This window comes from Rhineura floridana, chromosome 6, assembly GCF_030035675.1.
Source record: "Rhineura floridana isolate rRhiFlo1 chromosome 6, rRhiFlo1.hap2, whole genome shotgun sequence".
Taxonomy (NCBI): Eukaryota; Metazoa; Chordata; class Lepidosauria; order Squamata; family Rhineuridae; genus Rhineura; species Rhineura floridana.
In genome coordinates, this window is record NC_084485.1 from 43,249,911 (window position 1) to 43,275,124 (window position 25,214).

Sequence of the window (25,214 nt, forward strand, 5' to 3'; positions counted from 1 at the left end):
CTACTATGGCTCCAAGACTTTTCAGTAGACAGAAGCTGGAACCTCCATTCCACCCCATGTGATCCCAGTCCTTGGTAGTGTATTCAGCAAATATCAGACTTTAGTCATGGTTGTGCCTTAAAGATCTGGGCTTCCAGACCTAACGGGAATGGTTTTTTGTTTTGGATAACTTTGTCCAAGATCATATTTGCCTTGCACATTATAACCTTTTTAATACTCCTAGATCTTCAATATATCTGCTATCTCCAAGACATTTGCCATTTTTAAAAAAATGATAGTGTTTCCATAGCAACCTTACTAAGATGTAAGATCCACTGTTCCTCATCATTCCTTTTATGGAAGGAACTTTATTTTAGCCTTGTGTACACTGTCAGGTTTGGCTAAACCTATCTGTTGCTGTACTGTATGTTCCTTATTCTTTGTTATTTTATGCATTAAACCTACAGCTTAATTTAACCATCATTGTAATCATATTTAGCTGAAAGCAATCTGCTTTGCCACTTTTGAATATTCATTAGATATCTCATTCATTCATTGGATCTATCTCCTACTAAAGATTGATGGCTATCCAAACTGAAATCCTCATTTGTGATGGCTTTCTGTGTAAAGACTTACACACACTAGGGGTGCTGACTCAAGAGTAGATCTACTTGGTTGAAGGATGGGGAGAGAAATAAATAAAGGGACAGTATTCAGCCTTTGCTTGCAGTCAGCAGTAGGGATGGGTGAGAATTCACCGGGATTCGGATTCAGCACTGGATTTTTCAGTCGTCTGCATATTCGTAAACTTCGCGGACTGATCCATTTTGCTTCCAACTTCAGCAGCTTCCCCCTAACATGGATTTTTCTCCCTGCAAATATCTTGGTTTCACTCACAGCCAGCACAGCAGCAGTACAGGTTTCTCTGTCTCTCTGCCAGTCCCTCCCCTCCCCAAACTTGGATAATCCAACAAGCTCCAAGCAGGGAGGAAGGAGGAAGCAAGCCAAACTTTATAATAGAGCACAGAGAGCCTTTAACACATGGCTGAGACTGTCTAGGTTTAGTTTCTAACCTCTGTAGTGCTTGCCATGGTGGAGCTACAAGTGGGAAGGAAGAACGAAGCAAGCCAAGACTAATAGAGCCTAGAGAGTGAGCCAGAATCTCTGTGCATGACTTATAATCTCTGTGGTTAAATAAAAGCCCCTAGAGCGTCTCACCCATGTTAAGAATGGAGGGGCACTGAAAGCCGCTTTCCTCTTTTCCTTTACAAAAGGAAAGCAGCCGGTCTGACGGGCCTCAGTCGCAGCAGAGGAGGAGGAGATGAAGGTAGGGGATGGGGGAAAGCCACATTCCTTTCCTTTTGTCTATCAATCTTAATATCAATTTTTTTTGGGGGGGGAGAAAAATCAGATTGATAAAAGAAGCAGATAGCAGACAAAGAGCCAACATGAATAAATACTGCCAGTCAGGTTGTTGGAATGCCTTCGAAGTGGCACCAGCCAATGGATCCCATCCCTAGTCAGTAGTGAAGTACTCAAGCCAGTTCCTTATTGACACTGAATCCTTGGTGGTATCATTGTTTAATTCTTCACTTCCAAGCTTACCTGTGGTGAAGGGTAGTTCCTTGTAAAAGAGGATCTGACTTTCTTTGCAATGTTCCTCAGAACATTTGAACTTGGGAAACTTCACCATATTGGCATGTATCAGGTATGTTTGAGGATAATGGCTATGTCACTCTTGGACATGGATGGAAGGATCGGTCAGTTTCAGTTCTCTCAGTTTCTCATTTTCCCATCTTAAATTCAGTTCTCCACATTTCTTCAGCAACTGTGAATCCTCATTAAAACTCTTCAGCATTTTAGTGCAAATTTCCCCAAATAAACACTTTTTTTTTACTGTTGTACACATTTTGCAAGCTATTTCTCCTAACGTAATGCATGGCTGTATGTTATTTTCACTAAAACATTCATTTTTATGCACACTTTCCCCATATACATAATAATAATAATAATAAAATTTTATTTCTAAGCCACCTATCTGGCCGAATTAACGGCCACTCTAGGCGGCGTACATAATAGGATAGGATAAATACAATATAAAATACAACATATAAGCAAAAACATCAACTATAATTAATCTAAAAACCACCCACAACTGCAACAAGATAAAAACTAGTCCGCCCCAAGTATCCTGTAAGCCCGTCTAAATAACCAGGTTTTCAAGGCTTGGCGGAAACTTGGCAGGGAGGGGGCATGGCGGATATCATAGGGCAAAGAGTTCCAGAGGGTGGGGTCCACAATCAAGAATGCCCTCTCTCTGGTCCGCACCAGCCTAGCTGTTTTAACTGGTGGGACCGAGAGAAGGTCTTGTGAGGCTGATCTCGTCGGGCGGCATATTTGGTGATGCTGGAGGCGCTCCTTCAGATAAACTGGGCCGAAACCATAAAGGGCTTTAAAGGTTAATACCAACACCTTGAATTGGGCCCGGTAAACAACTGGTAACCAGTGTAGGTCTTCTAACACCGGAGTGATGTGATCACGGCGACGGCTGTTCTTAATCAAATGTGCCGCCGCGTTCTGTACCAGCTGTAATTTCTGGACCGTTTTCAAGGGTAACCCAACGTAGAGTGCATTACAGTAGTCTAAGCGAGAGGAGACCAGAGCGTGTACCACCCGGGGGAGCAGATGGACAGGAAGGTAGGGTTGCAGCCTCTGTATTAGATGTAATTGATACCAAGCTGCCTGGCTCACTGCCAAGACCTGAGCCTCCATGGACAGCTGGGAGTCAAGAATGATCCCGAGGCTGTGGACCTGGTCCTTCAGGGGCAATCTTACCCCATTAAACACCAGGTCTATATCTCCTAACCTTCTCTTGTCTCCCACGAGCAGCACCTCGGTCTTGTCGGGGTTTAGTTTCAGCCTATTACCTTCCATCCATTCACTTACGGACTTCAGGCACTTGGAAATGGTATCCACAGCCAACTCTGGTGAGGATTTAAACGAGAGATAGAGCTGAGTGTCATCCGCGTATTGGTGACACTGCAGCCCAAATCTCCTGATGATGGCACCCAGCGGCTTTACATAGATGTTAAATAGCATGGGGGAGAGGATAGAACCCTGTGGCACACCACAATTGAGAGGCCAAGGGTCTGAAACCTCATCTCCCAATGACACCCGTTGATGCCCGCCCGAGATATAATAACGGAACCACCGTAAAACAGTGCCCCCTATTCCCATTCCCTCTAGGCGATCTAACAAGATACCGTGGTCGACGGTATCGAAAGCCGCTGAGAGATCCAGGAGGACGAGGAATGCATGTTCTCCCCTATCCAACGCCCTCCTCAAATCATCCACCAGAGCGACCAAGGCTGTTTCAGTTCCATGTCCAGTCCTGAAGCCCGATTGGAATGGATCTAAATAATCTGCTTCATCCAAGTGTGTCTGTAATTGTTTGGCCACCACTCTCTCAATCACCTTGCCCAAGAATGGTAAATTAGAGACTGGGCGAAAGTTGTTCAACTCTTGGGGATCCAAGGAGGGCTTTTTCAGAATGGGCTTTATGACTGCCTCCTTGAGAGCTGAAGGCATTACACCTTCACCCAAGCAGGCATTCACCACTACCTTGATCCCTTCTCCCAGTCTCTCTTTGCAGCTCATAATGAGCCACGTGGGGCAAGGATCACGCAGACAAGTGGTTGGCTTCACAGTCGAGAGCAACTTGTCCACTTCCTCAGAGGGAAGAGGCTGAAACCGATCCCACCGGACAGGAATGCAACTGGCCGACTCTGGCCCACTTCCTGTATCCACGGCGCGTGGAATCGTGCTCTTCAGATGCTCAATTTTATCAGCAAAGTGTTTAGCAAATATGTCACAGGAGGCTTTAGAATGTTACATGGGTTCCTGTGCAACTGGACCAACCAGGCTACGGACCACTTGGAACAACCTCCTGGGACAGCACTCTGCGGATGCAATAGAGGCAGCAAAGAAATCCCTCTTTGTTGCCTTTGTTGCCTTTGTTGCCACTTGGTAGGCAGCTGTTGCTGCTCTCACCAGTGTCCGATCGTCATCGGAGCGAGATTTCCGCCACTGGCGCTCTAGTCGTCTCACCTCCTGTCTCAGACCCCGCAACCGTGGTGTATACCAGGGTGCAATCTGAGTTCTATTCAGGGGGAGAGGATGTTTCGGAGCCACCCGATCTATTGCCCCGGTGATCTCCCTGTTCCACTCCATCACCAGGGTTTTGACCGGGCGACCTTCAGACAGCTCCATATTTCCCAGCGCATTCAGGAATCCCTTAGGCTCCATCAGGCGCCTGGGACGGACCATCTTAATAGGTCCCTGTCCCCTGCGGAGGGTGTGCGGCATTGAGAGGTCTATATTTACCAGATAGTGATCTGACCATGACACGGGGCTAGAAAAAACAGCCTCCATTTTCAGAGCACTTCCTCCCCCCTCCGAGACAAACACAAGGTCAAGAGCATGACCGGCTACATGGGTGGGCTCAGTATTACTAAGGTGCAATTCCCAGGAAGTCATGGTTTCCATGAAATCCCGAGGCGCTCCTATGAGAACTGCCTCAGCGTGCAGGTTAAAATCCCCCAAAACCAATAGGCTGGGGGAAAGGACTCGCACGGCCGAGACAATCTCGAGCACCTCGGTCAGGGAGTCTGCCGTGCAGCGGGGTGGGCGGTACACAAGCAGAATCCCTAGACTGCCCTTTGGGCCCAACCTCCAGTACATGCAATCAACAAACTTGGTCTCATGAAGAGGGGGCCTGGCAAAAATCAAAGACTTCCGATAAATAACTGCCACTCCCCCTCCCCACCTACCAATCCTCAGCTGCTGCGCGTACTGGAAACCGGCTGGACACATGGCCTCGAGCACAGGAGCTGAGGCCTCATCCAGCCAGGTTTCCGTGATGCACATCAGGTCTGCATTCTCATCCATGATCATGTCATGGATGAGTGTTGTTTTCTGTACTACAGACCTGGCATTACACAACAGCAGTCGAAGGTTGGATGGAGTCGTGCATCCCCCAGTTTCCTTCTGGCTATGAAGAGGCCCGGAACAGGGAATGGATATTACGCATCGATTTCTTGTTCCCCTAAACTGGCGTGGCCTGCCACCCGCATTCCAGCATCTGCTGTCCAGCCTCTTAATATCGTGGCTTCCCACCCTCCCCACAGTAACCCTTTTTGATATACACATGTCCCCCTCCCCACCTGGTACTTAGGCAGGTTCCCCCACCCCCCAACCACGTCCAAGTAAGTTGTTCACGTCTTCCTTGCTGCAGGTCAACTCGTTAGCAGCCGGTAGGCCACTCGTCTCCAGTCGTATCTGGGCGTCCAGAACGGCTCCTGGCCTTCGTCGCTCTCCCCATATGTCCAATGGTTTCCTCTCCTCATCAGGGTCGAAATGTTTCGTCGTCCTCCTCCTCTTGTAGGTCCTAATCTTCCGGAGCGGCCAGAGCGGCCAGCAGATGGCACCACGATCTCTCTCCTCCTCTTCCCCACACACAAGCCGCAGAGGGACAGAGCCGGCCATGCGGGCAACGCCCCGGTCCGCCCCAGTCCGTCGCTCCGCACCCCCAGGCAGCCAGCTCCAACACCCGGACAAAGGTGCCCCTGGACCTTTGGGAAACGCCACCCCAGCGGCGGCCAACACAGCCACAACGGCAAGCCGGCGACAGGGAGCATCAGTGGCCGCCGGAAGGCCCGGACCAAGGTGCCCACCGGGCCGACACCACCCGCAGGCCAATCTCCAGCCGCTCTCCGCGGCGCTCCTCCAGGCGTCCCTCCGTTGCCGGCGTCGCCACCGTCGCTCTCGCCGCAATGCCGCAAGCTGGGCCAAGCCGGGCCAAGGCAGGAAGGCAAACCGTCGCCCTCGCCACAACGCCGCACACCGCATGCCGGGCCAGGGCAGAAAGGTAAACCGCATCAATTAGGGAGAGGGGGGTGCTCAGCTCTGCTCCACTCTATTCCATTCAGTCACTCACACAATCACGCGTGAGCCCCCCACAAGATGTTGAAGAATAGATGTTAAAATAGATGTTAAAATAGATGTAAAAAATCAGGCTGCGGAGCTCCGAACATAGCGTCCTCCTATGCCGCCATCTTGATCTTCAGTTCATGTGATGTGCACCTGTCTCTGCAGCTGGTCTCCATGAAGATCTTTAACTTGCTGCCTTGTTTGCCCTGCTCACCCTACACCTGCATGTGGCCCCACATCCTCTTGCCTCGCTCGCCGGAGTTTTGTAAACATTGGTTGGTTGGAGAACTGCATTGCAAAATTCTGGTAAGTGTGAATTTTGAAGGACGGCTATGGTTTAGTTCTCATTCTATTTTGGAAAGTGCAAATTTGATATATTTAGCTTTAAATGTTAACTGAATTTTCCCCCATCTCTGTTCTTGGGTTAGTGGTGGGGAGTCTGCAGCTCAATGCCTTGCCATTCAGAAAGTCCCAGGTTCAGTCCTCGATATCTTCAGGTTGGGCTGGGATCCTGATTGAAATCTTGGAGTGCCACTACCAGCCAGTGTAGGCAATTTTGAGCTAGATCTGGGGTCGCCAACATAGTGCCCTCCAAATATTTTGAATGACAACCACCATCATTCCTGACTATTGGCCATGCTGGCTGGTGCTGATGGGAGTTGGAATCCAACAACCTCTAGAGCAGCCTTTCCCAACCAGTGTGCCTCCAGATGTTGTTGGACCGCAGTTCCCATCTTTCCTGACCAATGGCAATGCTGGCTGAGGCTGATGGGAGTTGTGGTCCAACAGAATCTGGAGGCACACTGGTTGGGAAAGGCTGCTCTAGAGTGTGTGTGTATGTGTGTGTATAGATAGATAGACAGACAGACAGACAGACAGACAGACAGTTTTGAAAGCAACAAACAGAACTTCACTCATACACACACACCACTTTTCATCTTTTATAAAACCCAAGGTGACATACGTGTAATTCCTAGGCAGTCACCCATCCAAACATTGACCATACAAAGACCTGTTTAGCTTCAGCAAAGAGGTTGCCTCATGTGCCCTCACACCATACCCTGGATAATGTGTCTGAGATGTCTATTTGGATATCCCAAGGAACATTATGAGGCTGGCAAGTAAGTCCTTCATAGGAAGATTCATTAGATGGCTCACCATCAGGGCCTGATTGCTCACCACAGCAGTGGTTGGGAAGGATTTCTTGTCTCTTGAATCACTCTAGCAAATTACTTCTTTTTTGGTTTGCCTTTTCTTTGTTCCCTATAGCAACTGGCCTCTCTTGTCTGTTTGAGACATCCATTTGCTCTACAGTCAGTTTTCTGTGGTGCACCGTCTCCCTTTTATAGCATGCTCTGGTCTGAAGTGTGAGTTTTGATTGTTGGATAGTTGGTAGGTACATAGACAAGTTGTGTGCAAGATGTTTGGTAATCACTAATGAGACACCTGGCCTTCCTAATTTATGGGTTGGATTCAGACTTAGTCTGCATAGCATAGATCAATTGGAATCAGTGGGTCTAAAGTTAGTCAAGTTCCATTGACTTGAGAGGATAGACTTCAGTAAGCATTAATTAGCCTGCAATCCTAATCCCACTTAGCTGGGAGTAAGGCCCACTGAATTCAATGGGACTTCTTAGCAGACATGATTAGGATTGCAGCATAAATCTGCATCTATGATTATTTGATTCATTCTTAAGGAAATGTGAAGTAGGGAGGTTGTATATAGAATCTGAGCTTTTACCTGGGATGACTTAAAAAGACAGCAAACCTTCTTAAATGTTTTTTATTGATTTGAATTCGTGGCTCAGTTATAGAAACACCTAGATAGTACAAAACATGCAATATGGCAAGCACAATTTTTCAAAAATGTTTTTACACCTCTTTGAATTTTATATACCAATGTCCAGCATAATCTTGTAGAAATGCTAGGTGAACAACTAAGATAAATATTCAAATCAAATCAAATATTTATTACATTTTTGGATTCATATTTGCTAAACCAGGTTCAGAATCTACATTTGACTTGTAGGCTTCAGAGATAATGCTAGCAAAGGGATGGTTTTCATTAATTAATTAATGAATATTGCATGAATAATTTGATAATTCAACACTTTATATTAGTTCATCTGATGAAGTCATACTTGCTAATGTGAGGTTTGTTTATCCAATAGTTTTGTAACTCACAATTGGTAGTTACATAGTACAGTGTATGTATGAGAGAACATAAATTATTTAAATTAGTCTACTTGAATTTCTTGTTGTTGTTATGTGCCTCCAAGTCACCTATGACTTATGGCGACCTTATGAATCAGCGACCTCCAACAGCATCTGTCATGAACCACCCTGTTCAGATCTTGTAAGTTCAGGTCTGTGGCTTCCTTTATGGAATCAGACCATCTCTTGTTTAGCCTTCCTCTTTTTCTACTCCCTTCTGTTTTTACCATCATTATTATCTTTTCTAATGAATCATGTCTTCTCATTATGTGTCCAAAGTATGATAACCTCAGTTTCATCATTTTAGCTTCTAGTGACAGTTCTGGTTTAATTTGTTCTAACACCCAATTATTTGTCTTTGTCACAGTCCATGGTATCTGCAAAGCTCTCCTCCACCACCACATTTCAAATGAGTTGATTTTTCTCTTATCCGCTTTTTTCACTGTCCAACTTTCACATCCATACATAGAGATCGGAAATAACATGGTCCGAATGATCCTGACTTTAGTGTTCAGTGATACATCTTTGCATTTGAGGACCTTTTCTAGTTCTCTCACAGCTGCCCTGCCCAGTCCTAACCTTCTTCTGTTTTCTTGACTATTGTCTCCATTTTGGTTAATGACTGTGCCGAGGTACTGATAATCCTTGACAAGTTCAATGTCCTCATTGTCAACTGTAAAATTATATAAATCTTCTGTTGTCACTACTTTAGTCTTTTTGGCGTTCAGCTGTAGTCCTGCTTTTGTGCTTTCCTCTTTAACTTTCATCAGCATTTGTTTCAAATCATTACTGGTTTCTGCTAATAGTATGGTATCGTCTGCATATCTTAAATTATTGATATTTCTCCCTCCAGTTTTCACACTTCCTTCATCTTGGTCCAATCCCGCTTTCTGTATGATATGTTCTGCGTACAGATTAAACAAATAGGGTGATAAAATACACCCCTGTCTCAAACCCTTTCCGATTGGGAACCAATTGGTTTCTCCATATTCTATACTTACAGTAGCCTCTTCTCCAGAGTATAGGTTGCGCATCAGGACAATCAGATGCTGTGGCACCCTCATTTCTTTTAAAGCATTCCATAGTTTTTCATGATCTACACAATCAAAGGCTTTGCTGTAATCTATAAAGCACAGGGTGATTTCCTTCTGAAATTTCTTGCTCCGTTCCATTATCCAACGTATGTTTGCAATATGATCTCTGGTACCTCTCCCTTTCTAAATCCAGCTTGGACGCCTGGCATTTCTTGCTCCATATATGGTAAGAGCCTTTGTTGTAGAATCTTGAGCATTACTTTACTGGAATGGGATATTAAGGCAATAGTTCGATGATTACTGCATTCCCTGGGATCCCCTTACTTTGGAATTGGGATATATATTGAAAACTTCCAGTCTGTGGGCCATTGTTTAGTTTTCCATATTTGCTGACAAATTTTCATCAAACTTTGGACAGATTCAGTCTCAGTAGCTTGTAGCAACTCTTTTGGTATGCCATCTGTTCCTTGTGATTTGTTTCTTCCAAGTATTTTAAGAGCAGCTTTCACCTCACATTCTAAAATTTCTGGTTGTTCATCCTACTGTTCCTCCGTGAATGAATCTGTCATCCTTGCATCTCTTTTATAGAGTTATTCAGTGTCAATAATAATTATTAATTTGATTCCTATATTGACCATCTGGTGATGTTCACGTGTACAGTCGTCTTTTCAGTTGCTCAAAAAATGTGTTTGCAAGAAACAAATTATTGGCTTCACAGAATTCAATAAGTCTTTCTCCTGCTTCATTTCTGTCTCCTAAGCCCCATTCCCCCACAATTCCTAGTTCTTCTCTGTTCCCTGCTTTTGCATTCCAGTCTCCCATGATTATCATCATATCTTGTTTTGGTGTGTGATCAATTTCTTCCTGTACTTCTGCATAAAATCTCTCCAATTCCTCTTCTTCTGTTTTGACTTTGGAGCGTAGACTTGGATGATGGTTATGTTGATAGGTTTCCCGTTTAATCTCATTGATATCACTCGCTCAGACCTTGCGTTGTAGCTCCTAATTGCTTTTGCTACATCACTTCTCACTATTAAAGCAACCCCATTTCTTCTTGATTTCTCATTTCCTGCATAAAATATTTTGTAGTTGCCTGGTTGAAAATGTCCTATTCCCGTCCATTTTAATTCACTCACACCAGGTATTATAATGTTGATACATTCCATTTCTTGCTTGACAATTTCTAACTTTCCCTGGTTCATGCTTCTCACATTCCATGTTCCTATTGTGTGCGTTGTACAACTCCAGACTCTCCTTTCACATCTGTGTGCATTAGCCTCTGAGCTTCCTTTTGCCTTTGACCCAGCTGCATCATTAGTCACAGCGCTACTTGTACTTGTCCTTTGTTCTTCCCCAGTAGCTCGTTGAGTGCCTTCTGACCTGGGGGTCTCATCTTCCAGCAATATCTCATGTTGCATTTTGGATACTCTGTTCATAGGATTTTCGTGGTAAGAGGTATTCAGAGGTGATTTACCATTGCCTTCCTCTGAGTTTGGATGCATCTTAGTCTGGTGTCTCAGCTTTGGCCATTCTGCCTTGGGTGCCCCTGCTAGGAGTCTAGCCTCTTGGTCTTGACTCCTGACAGCATTGCTCTCAGCTTCTTCAGCACTCTCAAACCCCCTCACCATGGTAAGGTGTGCATCCTAAAGGATTCCTGCTTTAAGTAATTAAAACTAATGAAGACTCACTTTGCATCTGTCAAAGAAATTCAGTTCCTTTGAGATAATATTGTTCTTAGAGTATGAGCAAACAAACTGTTGGCAAAGAAAACCCTATGTAGCAAGCTTCCTACTTTATTTTTGGCCTCTTCTAAATAGATTATTCCATTTGAGAAGAAATAGTTGTATTTGAAATTTGATGTGCTTGTGCTGCTTTATTCCAATCTATTGGCATATGCAGAAGCCAAGAAGCAATATTCGTCACCAAACATGTGGCAAATCTGCTATAGCTATATAACATTGCGCACACACTCATCCATATTTTTGTTCTGATGCTTGGAGAAAATTGCTGCAAACAAATTAGAATAGGGAAGTGTTTGACCTTGATAACCTCTTGCTGGGATTAGAGGAAGGATTTCAATAGAGAGAAATCAAATATTTTAGCAAACTTAGTTTATGACATGCATATGAAATAACCTTGTGTTGCTTTTGCAAAGTGTTAGAATGAGAAACAGTCAGCATGTGGCATTCATGACACACCAGCTTGTTAAAAAAAGAGCCTTTTCTTATAAAGAAGACTTTTTTCTGTATTCACATTGTGGTAAAGTGAATAAAAAATATGATTTTTTAAAAAGTATGATTGTAATTAGGAACACACAAGAGTTTACAGCAAAACTTGAATTTGAACCAGTTTAGATCCATGGTCTTTAATAGACTATAGGCATTGACTAAGAAAACAACCTTAAGATGACCCATGTATTTTAAAGATAGGGCATAAAATATCTGCATCACTGCATCTTCAGAAAACCTGATGATCCTTTGCTTTGGCAGCAGGGATGTTATGATAAAATTGCAGAAATCTGATACAAATGTTTATTGTCCAAAATGTTTATTGAGTGTTTTGTCTTGCATATGTGTTGCACTTTGGGGGAACTCTGCAAAAAGATGCTGGATTGCCGTCTAAAAATAGCCTTGAGAACAGAATTCATATAGTAATTTCAGAGGTGCTGAGTTCAAAGAGTTTTTAGTTCAAAGACCCAACATTTAGAAAACATTTGTCCTTCAAAGTATGTTGCTTCTAGTTGATCCAGTTGTTCTGAGTCACTTCATCATCCCCAGGGTGTCTTTTGATGACTGTAGCATTCAGTATTGTTTTGTACTAATAAGCTGTGGTCTTGGGGGCACAATTAAGCAAGGTAAAATTGGAAATTCATTCACCCCATATATCCATAGGTGGGTTTTTATAAGGCTGTTTCAAGACATGTCACTGTCTTAGGTGAAGGAGAAGATGACACTTCCTATTCTGCAAAGAAAAGGTGACTGGACTGGTGGCTGGATTTTAATTCATTACTGGTGATGGAGTAGCATCCTGCACTGCATCTGAGGCAGAAGGCTAGTTTAATCGCCTTGGGATAGGCTATGTGGCACACATAGCTCTATTCTACACCAGAGGGGAATGCCCAAGGCGCTCAGGAGGAACAGCCAGAGTCTACAACCACTGCCCTTCAGTATCTGCTAATGGAGGTGGTTGCTCCACTATGCCTTTTTTATCATTAATTTTTATTCAAATTTTCAAAAACATAACAAAACAAAACAAAAATAATTAAACAATAAAATAAAATGTTGACTTCCGATTTGTCGCAGATCAGTTATAGGTCTACAATATATAACAATCCTGTCTCTTAAATTATATTACAAAATCACTTTCCTCCAGTAGTTATCTTAGTTAATCATCAAATCTCATAAACATTACTTTATTCTTTCCACAAAAAGTCAAAGAGAGGTTTCACTTCCTTGAGAAATATATCTATCAATTTTTCTCCAAATAAACATATCGATTAATCCATCTCATCAAATTTGTTAGGTCCAATAATTTCAATAGCCATTCTTCCATTATCAATGTTAATTCCATCTTCCATCTTCAATAATCCTGTTAAGTCCAATAATTTCAGTAGCCATTCTTCCATTATCAGTATCCCATAATAATCTTGCTGTCATAGCCATAGTCATATAATAACAGTCTAATGGGAATTTCCTTTCTCACAAATATTTCCTTGCCATCAATTCTGAATATGTTGCTGAAATATTGTTGTAAAGTCATATCTCTGTTCTTTTTTTTTACATAATGCACTGGCACATCTCTTGAGAGTTTGTCCATTGTCACATGTCTGTAGTTAATTCCATAGATTTTTTCTGTCAAGCTCCATCACATCATTCCAGTCCAAAAATTTATCCAAGACATTAATATCTCTAATATCTTCATTAATTTCTTCAGAGACAACGTTGAATTCCCAACAGTAAACTTTATCTCTAATACCCATAAAATCCAGGTCTTTTTCCGATTCCACATTTGTTCCAATCTCCAGGGCTTGCATCTTCTCTTTAATTTTTCTTTTCTCATCTCTGATCTCATCAATCTCCTCTCTCACAAGATCCCCTATTTCTTTAAGCTCCTGGTTCATTTTGCCAAATTCAATTTTCATCTCCATTCTACCCTGTCTCAGGGTTTGTTTCGTTATCTCAATCTCATCCATTATTTTCTGAAACATAATTACTTCCAGATTCTCAGCCACTTTCTTGATTGCCATTCTTAAAACCACAAAGAAAAAAGAAAAACCACTTCTTATTTCAGCAACAATTGGGTTAATATTTCAGGCCTGATGACATCACAGTGTAGACAACACAGCCTGCCTTATCTCTTATATGTTCAGGAATGCAAAACAAATTTAGTTCACAGCTTCAGAACAGTTAGTGGCGTCGTGAACAAGCAGATTCGTCAAAATGAAATAGACCAAAAAAAAAATAGTCCCAGACATAAAATACTCCAAAGTTCATAAATCAAATTTATTTATTTATCTGCTCGGAATAGAAATCCCTCATCTGTTTGTATCTTTAAAATTCACAATTCCAGGTCAGCTTTTTGCAATCAAAACAAAGATAAGCTTTTTCAATTTCTTTCCTCCTTAATTTCGTGAATGAAAGAGAAGAGTTATAACTCACCCAGAAATTCTTTATAGCTGATTCATTGACAAATCTCTATTTGCTGCAACAATTTAAACCAGATGAAAAAAAATAGAAAGAAGAGTGCTTGCCTGTTAGAATCCGTTTTTCTTTGAAGAAAAGATAAACGTGTCGCTTAATCAGTTAGAGCTTGTTTGAAAATCCGTCCGGCATTGCTGGCTGAACCTTGTCTCATAAATTAATGAAATCCAGTCCTCCCAACTAACACAGGCTTTTGTGGTTAATCTCTACGTTTCTCCCTGCCCGGGAGAAAATCTTTACCAGTCAAAAAGAACGTTCTGACTGATTTTAAAACTGAAAAAGCTTCTTCTGAGGCGAGAGCTCGTCTCAAAAGCAGGCACAGGCGAAGTCACCCTTCCCGGAAGTCCGGTTGCTCCACTATGCCTAATGGTAGGGCTGGCCCTCTAGATCATATCCTTACTCATATCTCTCCATTAATTTTTCTTAGACATGAGGTTTGAAAAATAGAGAGCTGCAAATCTTGTCTGAAAACTATTTTGACAAGCAGAAACTGCTCCTTCCTTTATCTGCCAAATCACTTTTGGCCTATGATATTTCTCTAAAAACCTCCATGTTTGGTGACATCTCCATCCGCAGGTAGTTTCTAAGTCTAGAGGCTCTGCCTGCCACCATCAAATTAAACCTTAGATTGCTAGACTGCATTGTAACTATCACAGATCCAATGCTTGCCAACACCAGAGAGACATGAATCTGAGGTATGGATCCTTGTAGATCTTCACAGTTTTTACAGAGTATGACAATAAAGCTACCAAGAAATCACAGAACACATCTACAGACACAGAGGGGGTGCCAACTGGATTTTCTGGCCCTCCAAACTGTGTGCTTTATGCTGTATGCAAATTTGTGTCCTCTTTTGAGCCCCCCCCCAAAAATCAGTGGCTACATACAATGTGAACAGGCAACGCTTCCCCCATAACTGTATATCTATACTACAAAAGGCCTAGCCTGTTGAATTTCTGCCTGCCTCACAGCTGTTAAAGGCATAATATCCCTGCTTTCCCTCGATGCTGACCCTAAACCAAAGCCTTGGCTGCAATCCTGTACCTACTTACCTGGAAGTAAGCTCTTTAAACACAAAAATACTAACTTCTGAGTAGACACATGTATGCCATTTTACTGTAAGTTAACTGTACAGTGAATTCTTAGTGAGTGCCTAGTCTTTAGCTCTTGCACAAGCATCTTAGCAAAGATTTCACATTTTGCATTTGCCATGGGGGGATTCTTTAACATCTACCCACACTTATTGTGTAGTAGTTTTTTAAAAAAACTGATCTCAGTACCTGATCTGAGATGAACCCACCACAGGAAAGAAGAATCCTTGTTGTGAGGGAAAAAAGAAGGGCAAACTATGGACTAGAAAATGGGACAGAAGCTGGAAAGGTTCACTAAATGGCAGGGGAAAGCAACAGCTCTTTAGGACCCCAGGGATAAGTCAAGCCTGGTTTCCAAACTACTCACTCTGTCACAGCTCTGACTTCACTTATTGGCTAAAAGCACTGAAAGGCAGGTGTAGCCAGGCTGGCTCATCTCACAGAAATCACTTAGAAGGGTACTTGCACATTTTGCTTCATAACTTTTTTCTAGGAGGGCTAGAGACTTACTTTTTAAGAAATGAAACCTCAGAGTCTGGCCTCCTTCTGGCTCTGAGCCTGGTACATCAGTATCTCCTGTACTGAGGCCTTGGGACACACAGTTGGCCTTTGATTTGATGGTTTTGATGGGATCACTTGTAAAAATTATGAGGATCCATAATAATCCTTGCCTCAGATCCATATTATTGCAGCACCCAAAATCACACAATCTGTAATTTTTAAGTTTCAGTCAAAGAGAAAGATGTGATTTGATGGGGTGTGTGGGGGTGGGGTGACCCACGAGAAAATCATGCAATTTCAAAAGGATCTGTTGTCCTGGATTCAAGTTTTGTGTGTGCACATGTGTGCCTTCTGTCTTTACTGTGGCACTCCATAATCTCTCTCTCTCTCTCTGGTACTCTTGACTCCTACAGCACACCACTTTCTCCTGCCGCATCTCCCTGGTTTCTCTGTACCCCCTCCCCCATCTCCCAGATAGCTTCCCTTTCCTTCTGGCCCTCTCCCTCCTTCCATGATAGTCACTCTGCTTTCTGTTCAGCTGCAAAGCACATATAGAGCTGAAAGAGAAAGTCACTGTTCCAACTTCCTACTTCAGCTCCATGAGCCTTTCAAGGGAGGAAAAATACGGTAACCATACTTTCTACCTCATGAAGAAGGGGCCATAAGTTTGAGCGTTTAGAGGCTTTGCAGGCACCAGGTGAAGGGCACATTATGCATATGGACACCATGCTGGTGAATCCAGAATTAACAACACATTTTATGAGGAAGTACTTCCTGTTTTCAGTCCTGAACAAATTCATAGGGTGACCTTGAGTAAAAGAGAAGGAAACGGTCCCTTTTTCTCCACACCATTCAAGATTCATTAGTACATGCAAATGACAACTCATCTCTGCAGCCTCTATTAGCTTAGTACAAATTGCCTTTTAGACTCATACGGGGTCTGGGATTACACTCTAAAAATACAGAGTTTGGTAAAAAAGATTTTGGAGATGTGTTAAAGGGTGCTTTGATCATAAAGGAATGCAGTTTAGTCAGGCATTGCGGATCACAACCATATTTTTGTTAAAAAAACCCAACAACTTCCAGGATGTTAAGTCGAGAAGGCCTGGCTTCTATAGCCCTTAACTGTGTCCACTCCTCTTCCCTGATCCCATCTAGAGCACACTTTCTCTTCCCCAACTCCTAGCATGAGACACAAAGGGTTTCTAATGAAAGAGTTCAAGACAGACAAGAATAGCTCGCTAAGCTCCGCATGGCAATTACAGCCTCAGTGTCAAGATCAATAATTTAAAAGAATGTGGCATGAGATGACACTTTGCATAGAGGTAAATGAGTCTTAAGAGGGAGAAAGTTTGCAGAGTGAATGCATGCGCTGAACTGGAAGAGCTGGACCCTAGATTTACTCCAGATTTGCATTGTATCCATTAGCCCTCCTCTATTTGGCCAAAATGGCAGAAAATCAACTTTGCTATGTTTTGCTATTGCTTTGCTTTGCTTGTTTGATACTGTTCTGAAGTGTGGGCTTTTATTTTGTGTATGTAACACCTCGTAAAATACATCAATGTGATGCTGAAGTTAGCATTGCAGGATCAGGGCCTTTTGTAACTTCTGCTCCTGGCAATACATGCAAACGTGGCTGCTTGAGCCTGTGGGTTTGGTTTAGTTTGCACTAGATGTGTTTCTGACATGAATGTTACCCCTGGGTACGAAGCTGTCCACTCCCACATGTTACTTGTCAGGCATGATTAATGCGCTCATATTTACTTTTCCATATCTGTTTTGCAGTAACATCTCACCATGTGTGCATGCAGGGCAAGAGATGTACATTCATCTCAAACTACATGTAGGATTTAAGGAGTTTTCTGCACAGAAATGGATCCCCACTTAGGACATGTCATCTTATGGACCTGATAATGAACATGAGGGTATGTATATGCCATAAAATATGATTTAGACAGTGGAAAGAGATGGGTGCAAGTCCACATATGGCAAGTAGCTAGACAAGAATGGGGGTACTGATTGCCTGTTTTATTTTACAGCTATGCGATTCCTCTATATATTACCCCCCCCCCCAGAAATTCTCCTTATGGGTTTCCCCACAGCTACATTTCTGTGGAATTTCCTTTTATTCACACCCACCTACAATCTCTCTGAATGTATATTTGCATATATCCTGCATTAACATGATCCCTTCTCCCATAACTGTGGGCCTGGTTTTCATTTTTTCCTTAATGGCTGTTTGGTGCAATTGCAGCTACACATTGTTACACAATCTGATACATTTGATGCTGTTTGCCAGAAGATGGAGAGGGGAAAGGCTTGAGATGGGTTTGTGAAGTAAGCACATTAAATCAGCAGATTAAGTTAAGAAAATGCCTAGGTGAAGGGCACAAATGCACTTAAAAAGGTTATGATAGTGAAAGAAGTGACCAGTACCCAAGAACCATGAGACTTCTGTCCATTTCAGTTAAATAGAAACTTTTGGCTCTTGAACTTTTTTTTTAACAATGTCTTTCCCTGCATAGGCTGCTCCTGCACTATACATTTAAAACAGTGTTATACCACTTTAAACAGTCATGGCTTCCCCAAAAGAATCCTGAGAACTGTAGCTTGTGAAATCCTGTAGTTTACACAATCCTGGGTGCTCAGCATTGTCAGAAGACCCCTATTCTCTTCACAGATCTACATTTCTCAGAACGGTTTAATAATCCACCCCTCTTCCATGGGAACTCTGGGAACTCAGCACCTGTTTCAAAGTACCTCAGCACCTGTTTCTCAGGATTCTTTGGGGGAAGATGACTCTTTAAAGTGGTGTAATACTGCTTTAAATGTCTAGTGCAGATGGCACCATAAATGCACACATTTGAAACTGCGGGTTATTTCAGGTGGGGACCTTATATCATAAATGAGTCATTTTGGGGGCATGCTAAACTTCCACACATTCTTGTTTTATCCATCATGGTTGTTCATTGCTATTCTGCCACTTGTTGTCCATACCAGTGGACGGAGCTTGATGGAATATATTTGGAGGTGGGGCTTTTTGGTCCCTCCCCTCAGTCCCTCCTCTCATACCCTTCATTGCCATTTCCCATTCTGGGCATGTACGCAAGTATTTCTGCACTACGGATGCCAACCCTCCAGGTGTGGCCTGGAATGACTGAGCTCTGGCTCTAGGAACTGACCTCTGGTTCTGGGAGAATTGCCAACCCTCCAGGTATGGCTTGGAGTCCAGGAATTGACCTTGATCCCAAAGAAGCTCTTGAGGCCAACACTGGAGATGGTGACTGCACCGTCATTCTAAAACCGCCATGAGCATTTCCCAGTTTTAAACAACAATGACTAAACAGGGCATGCAAATAGGACATGCAGAGTTCGAGGTGGTGGCGGCCCAGAAGAGGGCATTCTCTGTGGTACCCCCTAAGTTGGGGGACTCTGTTCCCACAAAAGTACATCTGGCAACTCAGCTGTACAGTTTTCAGCAAATACTCAACATGCACCTTTTCACCCTGACCTTTGGCATCTGAGATGTATGTTTTTAGGAGCCACCCTATTTTTTTTGTGATGTGATTTTAGGTTGTTTTTAACTGTTTTTAATGATGTATTTTAAAACCGTTGTGACTCGCCCTGGGACCTTTGGGTGCAGGGTGGGCAATAAATCTAAATCTAAAAAATAATATTATTATTTCCTAGAGTAAGAGCGCTCTCCCCCAGCCATTGTGTGCTGAACATACATTTCCCAGAATGGGAAAAGACAGTGAAGGCTGGGAGCATTTTTGGTACTGGATTGGTGCTAGCATGAGTATAGCAATAATAATAAAATCTTTTTTTATTTAAAAAAAATCTGGAACGAGCCTAAGGAAATACTTCATGATATTTGCTGTAGATCTGCTTTCCTGCAGTGCAACATGAACCTACATTTTCAAGTTTTTCCCTCGTTAGTCCTAGTAAGCAAATATTATTTTCCTTGTGGCTCCTTTTTAAAATATATGAAGGCTACAGCTATTGATCATGTCCTTCCTTAGTCTTTTCTCTAAGGTAAACATGCTCTGTTCTTTTCTGCCTTTACTCATATGTCATTTGTAATGCTACCTCTATGCAGTGTGTCTTTTAAAGTGAAAATGCACATTCTCTCTTATACATGGTAATGCTAGGCACTGCTTATATGAGAAGAAACACAATAAACGGAAGCACCATTTGATAATTAAGCTATAATTAAGTTTGTGCTGAAGACTGGAGACACTCATATAATTAAAACACTAGCTGCAGCAAAAACAGTGATTACTTGTTCAAATGCAGTATGGTTTTCATTTGAGCTCAAGACCGATTGCCCCACGCTTCTGGACATTCTCATTTTGGCATCTGGGTATTCTGATCTATGCATAAAAATTCTCAGGTCAACTGGTCCAGCATATATTAATCCCATTTCCAAATAAGATCTAGGCATTGTCTTATTTGGCAGTCCACGACAGCAGCAGAGAGAGACCCAGGGCTGCTCCAGACATCCTTTTTTATTGCATATCCATGATCATTTCTGCTCATACTATTGGGGTGGTCACATCCAATCCTGCTTTCAATACTGTCTGCACCTGCAAAAGTTATGGGGTGGTCATGCTGCTTCATTTCCAACAGTGCATATTCTGTAATATCCTGCTGAATTCCTGTAACTTTTTATACCCCAAGTGTTCTGGTTTATTTTTGTCCTGCCTTTGCTGCATTATAGCCCCTCCAGATAGCAATAATGTGGTAGCACTGGGGAAACATTGCAGAACAATCTAAAGCATAGATTCACCACTAAGCACTATTATTGTGTCAAGAACATGTTACAGAATACACACACAATAAAACACCAGACTGGAGAGGCCCCCATTTAGAATTTCCTTTACCTTTCCACACACAACATAAGATAGAAATGGTGTGATATCACTCTCTGAATTCAGTTAACTGACACGAACCAAATTCTGCACTGAGTTGCGGATGAAATCTGTTACAAATGCCCACCGCAGAATAGCTGGAGATCAGAGCCATTGGCTCTGATGCAGAGAAAGTCAACTGAAATCAAACACCCATTGAAATCATTAGTCGTGTTGAAGGGTCGGCTTATGAAATTTTACTGCAAGAATGGCTTGGAAAAATTATTGGAAACGAACTGTGGGGAAAATGGGAAGCAAGAAATGAGAGAGATGTCCAAACTGACGAGTTGTATTTGAGTACTGCTGCAGTCCTGCTTCTTTGGACGTAATCCCCATTAACCTTGATGGGGGTTTCTTTTGAGTAAACAAATTTAGCATTGGGCTCTAAAAGAGTGAAGGGTTTTCTGAAATATAGTATTTATGGTTAAGATTTTGGAATAAGATAAAAAGGTAAATACAAAGAATTATTTTGATCTCTTTTCCTGAATTCTCCTATAACCGAAGGCTTTAAAACAGATTTTTTAAAGTGAAAATGAAACATTTCTATTTGATATATGATTCTGAAATGGATGTTTCACCTCTTTTTGAACTTTCAGATATATATATAATCTTTTCAGTAATAACACTGTAAAGACACTAGAAGCACCTTTCAGAAGGAACCAAATTTTTTATGTATGAGTTTTCATCGCTTATTCAAAACCAGATACTCTCATTTTTTCCCATTAGGTCTGTTGGTGCTGCTGAGTTAGTAGCAATATGTTGCTTTTTATGGGGCCTCTCACTTTGCATTACTCCTGCCAAACTTCGAAGAAGTCGAATGCTAAGCTGTGGATGGTGATGGGTGGAGAGGATGGAATGTTTGGGTGACTTTAAACATCTCCTTAGCTTTCCTAATAGTTTGCCATCTGAGGCACAAGCATTAACTGACAGATTAGGGCAAGTCCACACCACACATTTAAAGCACATGACTGCCCCCTCAAAGAATCATTGGAACTGTAGCTGACCAAAGGTTTTGGGAATTTGCAGCTCTGTGAGGGGGAAAACCACAGTTGCCAGAATTTTTTGGGGAAAGTCATGTGCTTCAAATGTGCATTGCATATGCATTAAATGTATGGTGTGCCAATGCCCTTTCTGAAATAATCTCCCACTTTAAGTTTGCAAGGGTGTGCGTGTCCAGAATAGGGGTAGGGGAGAATAGTTGCTAAATTGGATTTATTACTGGATTTTGACATAATCCGACAATCTGTATTGTTTTCAGACTGGCATTGATTTCTTGCAGTGGGTCACAGCTGTCATCTGCACAGTTTTTTTTTTTTTTAAATCTGCTCTGAATTTTACATTGTCTTTGTAATCAGCTTTCCTCTAAGCTGATGCATTCTTAACTTAACTCAGTGGAACAAGTGCCTACAGCATAAGCATTTTCATTAGCATTTTTGTTAGCAATTATGTTATTTTTTTCACTGGAAGAAACCACAAATCGACAATTGCGCAAACAACCGGGACCAAAAAATGGCAGATAGGTACTGAAAGCAGGAGTGTCGGAATTCCAACAGACCAGCTGCCAAACCACATCCCTAGTCCAGAATGAGGGTCTACTTTGTTGATCAATAGTTTGTCAAATGGCTAACACATCCCAGAAGTTATATTGGTGTGTTCCAAATGTAGACATAAAATGGGAAACTAATTTGTTTTGGCATTTATTTATTGAAGAAGTTTTGCATCCCACACTTCCAAGGTAACTTCCAATGATATTAAAATAATTGGAATAAACTATTAAAATATACATTTCAGAACAAAATGAAACATTAAAATACCAGAACAGTAATTTTTTTAAAAAAGCAGTAAAACACAGGTGCAGATGAGTTAAGATTAGGGTAGCCCCTTATACAGCACCAAGAAAAAGAGCACAAAAACATTCTATGCATGTTTTTTTTTGCATAAAAATGGCATATGCTGATTTAGATGTACAGATGTATATTTAGAAATAATTGCTATGATTTAAATAGAACAGATATGATACACCTCATCATTGTGGGAAAGACTGTAACCAGGTGAACAGTGTCCCTGCTCAGTGTGCTGTAGTTATTCTTGGGCAACTTCAAGGCCCCTCCTGCTCTCCCTTCAAATGATTCTTTATCTTTAAACCTAACTTGGTCTAGACAGCCTTCAAATACTGTCCTCTGTAAAACAGGACACGTGGCCACCCTAGTTATGATCAACTCAATATTTTAAAAAGCCAATGAAAACAGAAAAGTATTTTTTTTAGAGAGAAAAAAGAGAGGGTATTTCTGCTGCTGGATTTTCAATGGGCCCATCCATACCTAACCACAAAATCCGCATTTTTCATATTCGGTTGGTGGCCTCGAGATCCATACATGTCCTGTTTGTGGTTGGATTATTGTGAAAACCCAATTATCAAGCATCCATACGTGTGGGCTTTTTTTTTTTTTTGGTCTAAATTGCTTTAGCATTGGCCACTCCCCTAAGTCCACCCCTTTTCAGTGATTGGTCTATAATGGTTGTTTGCTTTTCGTGCGCTTTTTTGGAAGAGTGCAGCAACATACATCTTTTTTAAAATTCCCACTCATGCACAGGTTTGTGGATGTGCTATTGGGTGGGAAAGAGACAAGGGGCTTGACATATGACGGAACGATGGCCATGGACTGCCTATTGCAGGAAAGTCCACAGCATTGCATCTGAGCGCACGGACGTTAATGTGATTGATTATCAATTTAGGAAAGCATATCAGGTTTTTTTTATAGTATTTCTAATGTGGATTTGTGAATGCGAAAATCTGTACTAGCCTGCAATGTCATATGGACAGTGGTGAATTAATGAGGACACAAAGTTATAACATTACATATTATGTAGTTGTATGGATGGGCCCTTTGATTGCTGTTTCTAATTTGCTTGCTGTTTTAATCTGCTTTTTTATTATTATAGCCCCCCCCAAGAAATAGAAACTTTGTTTTTACTTTTTTATATTTGTTTTTATATTGTATCTTGGACAGCTAGTGTATTAAGTTTGGGTATAAATTTGAATGAATGGAGGTGAGCCTCTCTGGTGTGAGCATTCCAAAGAGAGAGCAACAAAACTTCTGAAGGCCTTTTTGGCCTGCTATTGGCACCTACTTAGGAACTGGGGGAAATTCAATTCAGTTCACATTTAAAGTTGAATTTATCAAATTTGCACTTTCTGAAACAATATGAGAACCAAAATGCAGCCGTCCTTTGAAATTTGCACTTATCTGAATTTTGTGATGCAGTTCTCCACCCATTGTTTACAAAAATGCATATACTGGAGGAAAGTATGCCAAAAATGTATATATTACTGAAAATAACACACAAAAATGCATCATACTAGGAGAAATTGCTGGACAAAATATGTTCATTAGTCAAAACTGCATACAAAAATGTATGTGCTTGGAGAAATTCACTCTAAAAAGCGGAATAATTTTTAGGAGGATTTTTTTTTTAAAAATAAGCAAATTGCTGCAGAACCAGATTTAATTCCATTTTAGCAAGTAAGTGAATAACTGCTCAATTTCCAGTGTTCAAGATTCAGTCCTCCTTGGGCAGTAGGTCTTAAAGTCAGGACCTTGCCTCCTATTTCTTTCCTGGTATTTCTAGATGTTGCACTTTGTCAAAAAACTGCCTAAAACTGAAATAAATCATACAGATGACTCACATGGTTTTTAATTTAATTCTCCTTTATCTAGTATTAGCACAGTTTAGATTGCCTATCTTACCTGTAAAAAGATTCAGACCAGAATCTGTTTGCTAAACAAAATATGCCTGTTTCTATTTCTAGGGAAATTTTTGACAGCAGATTTAAAGGGCATATAGTCAAAGATTTGCTAGACAAATAGATGATACCAATTTTAATGTAAAACGAAACCATTTAAATCCAACTGTGATCCCAGAATCCCTATCTATTGTTCAAAGGCAATTCAGTCTGCCCATTCAGAAAGCTACTGATTCCCATTCCTATAATTTCTAATAGCTTCAACCTCAGCCTCAGATATGGTTATATCAGAGATTTACACCAATATGAACCAGCCCAGATGCCAAGGTTGATTTCAGAGGCCCTGTTCTCTGGCTAGCACTAAGTTGGATTATGCTGGCAGGTATTGGTGACATTACCTTTTCAGTGGCGGCACCATACTTGCATGGGTCCCCAGTTGACACACTTTAAATATTTAAATATTAAATATTTGCTACTGGCAACAACAGGTGAGAGCACTCTGCATGCAGTGTTTGAGGAGAGGAGACAGTATCAATGACAGTGGAAGAAGAAAGCAACAACACAGCTGGGGAGGAGAAAAGACAGTAGTGAGGAGGTATCACTGGGCCATTGTCAGCTGCCTGACCATGCCTCCTGGCACCACTGAGCCTGCCCCTGAAAATGTTGCCTGGCCCCTTCCTTTGCAGCCTTTAAGCAGGCCTTAAAATCTTTCTTATCCCACCAAGTTTTTATTTATTTTATTGCTGCCTCCCCTTCATATCATTTGATCTGAGGCTGATATTCATACATGTTCTTTATTTCATGTCATGATTGCGATTAATATTTTTATTGTAAGTTGCCTCCAGGGTGGATTACTGCAATGTGCTCTATGTGGGGCTACCATTGAGGTTGGTCCAGGGCAGAGCTTGGAAAAGTTACTTTTTTGAACTACAGCTCCCATCAGCCTAATCCAGTGGCCATGTTGCCTAGGGCTGATGGGAGTTGTAGTTCAAAAAAGTAACTTTTCCAAGCTCTGGTCCAGAGGCTGCAGCTGGTGCAGAACAGGGCAGCTA